The sequence below is a fragment of the Chionomys nivalis genome, chromosome 5 (genome assembly GCF_950005125.1).
Source record: "Chionomys nivalis chromosome 5, mChiNiv1.1, whole genome shotgun sequence".
In the NCBI taxonomy this organism is placed as follows: domain Eukaryota; kingdom Metazoa; phylum Chordata; class Mammalia; order Rodentia; family Cricetidae; genus Chionomys; species Chionomys nivalis.
Window position 1 is genome coordinate 719,136 of NC_080090.1, and position 6,753 is coordinate 725,888.

General features: G+C 44.4%; 1 pseudogene; it reads left to right on the forward strand.

Annotated features, from left to right (window-relative positions):
• The first annotated feature begins 5,600 nt into the window (after positions 1–5,600).
• Positions 5,601–5,915, forward strand: LOC130875085 (U6 snRNA-associated Sm-like protein LSm7; annotated as a pseudogene).
• The last annotated feature ends 838 nt before the right edge of the window (positions 5,916–6,753 follow it).

The window sequence follows — 6,753 nt, forward strand, 5'->3', positions numbered from 1 at the left end:
AGTGCTGGGATTAAAGGCGTGCGCCACCACCGCCCAGCTGACATTTTTTTCTTATGTATTTGGGAAGGTATCTCTACAGCCAGTAAGTGTTCATAAGCATTAGTCCTGAAAGTTTACTGAAGCCTCTTGTAATCCATTACCCTTCCGTTGACAACTAATAAGCTGCTTGCTCTCTATGACTATGAATTAAATTGAATTTTCTTTTGTAAGTTTTTGAGATTATAATATAATCACATCATTTCTTCCTTTCCTTTTCTCCCTTCAAGCCCTCCAATACCCCACCTCGCTTTCCTTCAAATTCATGTCCTCTTTTTCTTTAGCTGTAGTTACATACTGTGTGTGTGTGTGTCTGTGTGTGTATATATATTTATTCCTAAATACAACCTGCTCAGTCTGTCTAATATTTACTTGTATGTTGTGTTTTCAGGGTCATTGTAATATCATACAGAATAGTTCACTTCCCTGAAAATCCATTATGCTGTGCTTAACTTATTTGTTTGTCTGTTTGTTTTTGAGACAGGGCTCTCTCTCTCTGTAGCCCTGGTTGTCCTGGAGCCAGCTCTGTAGACCCAGGCTGGTCTCAAACTCACAGAGATCTGCCTGCTTCAGCTTCCTGAGTACTGGGATTAAAGGGTGTGCCACAGGCCTGTGCTTAACTTTAAAAAAAAAACTTCTTAAATGTTTTGTAAAGTGGCTGTGTTATTTTACATTCCTGTCAACTCTACAAGAGCCCAGCATTCTTTTTTATTTGCTTTCTTTCTTTCTGAGGTACTGGGGATCAGCCCCAGGCCTTTTGCCTGCTAAGTAAATGCTCTGCCACTGAGCCATACTGCCAGCTCTCCTCTATATTATTTGACAGCATTAGGGATAACGAGACTTTTTAATGTTAGTTGTATAATGTGATCTTGTGGCAGTCTGAGTATCTTCTTTGGTGAAGTGTTTGAAGTATATGCTAAGAAGGGTTTTTTATAAAAATCCTTGGCTCATCTTTATACACAAGCCCTTTCTCAGGTATTTGCTGCACAATGACTTTCTCCTAGCTTTTCTGTTGTCTTCATTCTTTAAGCGACAAGCCCCGCCCACTCCCTTCCCCATGCACCCTTGAGGCAGGCAGATCTTCCTTCTGCTTCCAGTCCAACCTCTTTCTTTCAGTGTCTCTCCCCAACCCCCCAGAGGTAGCTGCTGCTGTGGCTCCTCTCCTCCCCCCTCTGGTTCTCTCTCTCTCTTTCTCTCTCTCTGCCTCTCTCTGTTCTTCTCCCTTCTCCCCTTCCCTTCTTTCCCCTCCATAACTTACTAAATAAATATCCACCCTCACTCTGCATGGCATGCCTATCCTTCTTGGTCTCTTACCTGCCAGGCGGCTCCCTGCTTGGGATCCGCTGCTCCTCATGGCCTATGGGCCACTTGGGGACCTGCGCTGTTTTTACTTTTACCATAACAAGCAGTATCTTTTTTTTTTTTTTTTTGGAGGACTTGCTTTATAATATCTTTCGTGTGTGTGTGTGTGTGTGTGTGTGTGTGTGTGTGTAGGAGATAGGGCATGGGTGTGGCACAGTGCCTTTGTGGAGGTCAGAGGACAACATTCTTTCCACCATGTGAGTTCTTGGGGGCATAAGCCCACATCAGCAGGGGCTACTTTACCAGCTAAGCCATCCTGTCCTCCTTTCTGGGTGGTGTAAGGGATTGGATCCAGGACTTCACACATGTTAGGCAATTCCTATACTCTGAGAAATGCCCCATCCCTACACTAAGCACTGGTTTGATTCCTTTAGCTTTTTAATAAATCTGGAAATCAGGCAGTGGTGCTCTTCAAGGCTGTGTGACTACTCTGTAAATTCCTTGCTTTATCATATAAATGTTAAAACTAGATTGCCAATTTCCATACAGAAACCCACTAGAAGCCTAGGTGTGGTGGCACAGGCCTCTAATCCCAGCACTTGGGAGGCACATGGGAGAATTGTCAATTCTAGTGTGAAGTCATGGACCACACATGGAGGCCTTGTTTTAAAACAAAAAGAACAAACCAACCAACCAACCAACCAACCAACCAACCAACCAACCAACCAACCGAGAAAGCCTTCTCTGAGACTTAGGGTGTCCAGCCATGGCCAGCTGACCTTGATGTTTTGAACAATGCAGTACATCATGGTACAAGTGCATGATGGGACAGAACCACTCACTCCATGGCCTGAAATGAAAAGAGGACGATGAAGGGGCCAGGGGCTCCCAGTCCCCGTCAAGGGCATTCTCAGTCACTGAAAGTCTCTCACCAGGCCTTCCCTCATCCCAGCAGCAGCATGCTGGGAACCAGTCCTCTAAGACTTGAAGAGGCCTTTAGCAGAATCCTCGTTCTCCCTCTCCCTTCCTCTTAAAGTATTTTATGAATCCATTTTTATGTCACTTATTAGGTTGTTAGCTGTAATGTCTTGTTATTTTAGTGGTTATTTCAAGGCATGCAGCCTCAAGTTTGGCTCATCACAGCCTGCCTTTGTAGGCCCCAGCCACGACAAGCTCAACAGAGGCTCTAGTCTCAGTAGTTTACACTAAGGCAATACCTGGTTCCCAGAGAGACCACAAACTGAGACCACCCAGGCACCACCCTGGAACAGACTGTCCAAAGGAAATTCCTAACGTTCCAACCATTGTAGACAGGATCACCTGCCAGCACACACCCATTGCTTTTCACCAGGACACCCCTAGGCAAATGTCAGTCACTCGGGGTTCTGAACCTTAGAAATCCCTCACCCCTACCTTTGTTACTATAAAAACCCAATCCCAACTGACTTGGGGCTCTCCGATCATGCCAACACGTTGGACACATGGAGAGTCTGAGTTCACTAACTTGTGTAAGAACAAAGGCTCTTTACTGTTACGGACTGTTTCAAAGTCAGTCACCTAGTTGGTTTTTGGGGGACTCCATGATCTGGGCATAACACTGTCAGATAATATTACACTTTGTATATTGTAACCTTAGAGTGATGCACCCTCATTTCCCCTTAAGTTTGTTGCAGTTGCGGTCACATAGATACTTAAGTATTTGTTGTAACTCTATATTGTCATTTTTCTAGGCGGAAAGATAATTTTCCATATACATTTTGGAATAATATTGTTTATGTCTACAAAAAGCCTTGCTGTATTTTTTTGTTTGTTTGTTTTGTTTTTCAAGACAGAGTTTCTCTGTAGCTCTGGAGCCTGTTCTAGAGCTACCTCTTATCGTCCAGGCTGGCCTCAAACTCACAGAGATGCACTTGCCTCTGCCTCCCGTGTGCTGGGATTAAAGGTGTGAGCCACAACTGCCTTGTTTTTTAAAGAAGGGTAGGTTTGAGACCGAGTTCCCCTCTATATAGCTCAGGCTGGCCTCAACTTGTAATTCTCTGGTCTAGGTCTCTGAATGCTGGAGTTTGCAGGCCTACGCTGGAGGAGCTTGCGGGTCTTTGCTGTCATGCTGGAGGAGCTTGCGGGTCTTTGCTGTCATGCTGGAGGAGCTTGCGGGCCTCCACTGCCATGCTGGGCTCCGCTCTGCTGTAAAGCTCGTTCTATTTCCTCCCTGCATCTTCTGCTCTCGAAATGATTAATTATTCTTTCAGTGTTTCTTCTTTGTTCTCAGGTATTTCCCTTTCCCCATCCTAGGTAGATCTCCATTCTTCTTTCTTTCTCCTTTACTCTTTTAAAACTTTCATTATGGAAAAATTGAGGCATGCGCCAAGCCACCTGGTACGATGAACTCCTCTCTACCTTCCAGCAATTAGGAACTTGTGAAATTGCAGTTTTCTAATGCTTCTACAGAGGAATTGTGTACAGGGGAACACACAACCCTTTCCATCTTGGGTAGCTGAGGATTGTTGTCCCTTTGAGGCCATTTATTATCTATGTTAAGATGCATTCAGTATGAAAATTTAAGGGTCTCCAGGGATTTCAGTAGTCACCACAAGCTTTCAAATTCTCTCTTCATGTTTTATGTATAGTCTTTAAGTGTAGCCTTTAGCTCTCCCTCTGCATGTTTAGTCTCTGGTTGATCTGAACGTACTGCAATATTCATTGAGCTTTATGCTTTCTCAGTGCAGTTCCTATATTATACACACACAGAAATTTATCTGTCATCTGTCTACTTACTTATCATCTGTCTATCATCTAACTACCTACCTATCATGTCTATCTACCTATTGTCTATTTTCTATATCATCTATTTATCATCTACCAATCATCTATTATCTATCTATCTATCTATCTATCTATCTATCTATCTATCTATCTATCTATCTTCTATCACACTTTCTCCTTTTTGGTTTTTTTGAGACAGGTTTTCTCTGTATAACATCTCTGACTGTCCTAGAACTCACTCTGTAGACCAGGCTGGCCTCAAACTCACTGAGATCCTCTTGCTTCTGCCTCCCAAGTGCTGGGATTAAAGGCGTGCGCCACCACCGTCCAGCCTATCACACATGGCTCAACTATGCTTAATGACTAAAAGCAAACTAGCCTAAGTCAGTGAGTGGCCGCTGACAGATTGTAGCTCCACCACCTACTAGCTGATCTTGTTGCTCAAACTCAGATCCAGTGTCACCATCTGGAAATTGGGCAACACCCACTTCCAGATGGTTGTTAGGATTAGAGACAAGCAGGTGAGGTGCATGATGGAGCCCAGTGTGACGTAGTAACTTAGTAAGTGACAGCCTGAGGAGTCTAGGGATGAGGAGCTGCTGTGATGTGGACAGCAAAGTGCCACCCCCAAATGGGCTGATTACACATGCACCAGGGGGACTGAAGAAGCCACTTAAAGAGTCTGTGACAGATTCAAAGCCAAGCTCATAAATGCTACTTCCTGGATGTTGAGGCTCCTGTAAACATACCCAAATCTAATTTCTGCTTATATCTTTATGACTCAATTCTATTTTGTAACAGAAGCAGACATTCCCAACAGCTCATTTCTAGGAGATTGGCAAAATTTATGGCCCAGGCATTGAGTCTCAGTCTCTGTGCCTGGGTCCAAGAGCTTACACCAGGATGAGCATTTTAGATCAGCGCATCCCTGTCTGGCTGTGTTGTGGAGTTTCTCTGTAGACAGGTGTGTCTTCAGGCTCATAGCATCTTATGGACAGTCTGGAAACTGACTGAGTAGATGACCGGGGTCTACACAGAGAAAGGAACATCAGGAGCTTCTTTCTGTGTGAATCTCTGTTCCGTTCTCTCTCTGCCCACCCCACCTCATAGATAGCTATATAGCCTAGGACTTGCTTTTCTTTGTTGTGTTCTATCATATTTTACTGACTTATAAAAATCATTTGGGAAGCGAAGGCAGGAAGATCAGGAGTTCATGGTCATCCTTAGCTATATAGCAAGTTCAGGACCCTTGAGCTATATGACACCCCCTCACACACACACACCGGGGATGATGGCTCAGTGGATAAAGTTCTTGCTGCATAAACTTGAGGACCTAAGTTCAGATCCCTAAAATCCTTGTGTCTGTGATCCCAGCACTCCTATGGTGAGGTGAGAGGCAGAGACAGAAAACTTGTGGACAGAAAACTTGGCCCAGCTAGCCTTGGTGCACATATCTTTAAACAGTCCCCAAAAAAGGTTAAAGGTGGCGTGGCAGCAAGATGGCACAGAACAAAGAGAAAAAGAAGAAAGAACGCATTTTGGACTTGTCTAAGTACATTGACAAGACTATCTGAGTGAAGTTCCAGGGTGGCCGGGAAGCCAGCGGGAACCTGAAAGGGTTTGACCCATTGCTCAACCTGGTGCTGGACGGAACCATTGAGTACATGCGAGACCCTGATAACCAGTACAAGCTGACGGAGGACACACGGCAGCTGGGGCTCATGGTGTGCCGCGGCACCTCGGTGGTGCTTATCTGCCCACAGGACGGCATGGAGGCCATCCCCAACCAGTTCGGACAGCAGCAGGATGCTTAGCAGGTGGGGGCAGCCTCACCCTGGGGCCCTCCCTTCCTGTGTGAATTTCTGTTTGGTGTTTTGGTTTCTGTTTTTCTATTTTTTTTTTTTAATAAAATTGCCGACTTGAAAAAAAAAAAAGGTTAAAGGTGAAAACCAACACCTGAGGTCGGTGTGGCAGTTTGAATGTAATTGGTCCCCATAATCTCATAGGGAGTGGCACTATAAGGAGGTGTAGCTTTGCTGGTGTGAATATGGCCTTGTTGGAGGAAGTGCGTCACCGTGGGGGTGAGTTTTGAGGTTTCCTATGCTCAGGATATCATCCAGTGTCTCAGTCAACTTCCTGTTGCCTGCAAGATGTAGGACTCTCAGCTACTACTCTAGCCTCATGTCTGCCTATAGGCCATCAAGCTCCCAGCCATGATAATCATGGACTGAACCTCTGAAACTGTCAGCTGCCAGCTCAACTAAATGTTTTCCTTTATAAGCGTTGCTGTGTTCTAGTGCTGTGGAGACTAAGACCTAACTAAGACAGTTGTCCTCTGAATTGTACACATACACTGTGGCACAGAGGCACCCACAGTTGCACACCCAAAAAATGTACACATGTGCACCTGTACACACAGATTTATTTTATTTATTTATTTATTTATTTAATTTCTATGAATAGCTTTATTATCAATCTAATACAGACATGAAAGTCCCAACAGCCCCAGCAACAAGCAAGCTGAATAACATCTAACAAAAAGCCAATGCTAGGACAAGCTGGTGCATGAAATGTCCTCGAAGAAATAAAAACAAAAATGAAACTGAATGTTACACAAAAAAAATCCCATAGGAATAGAAAAAAACCCAAACT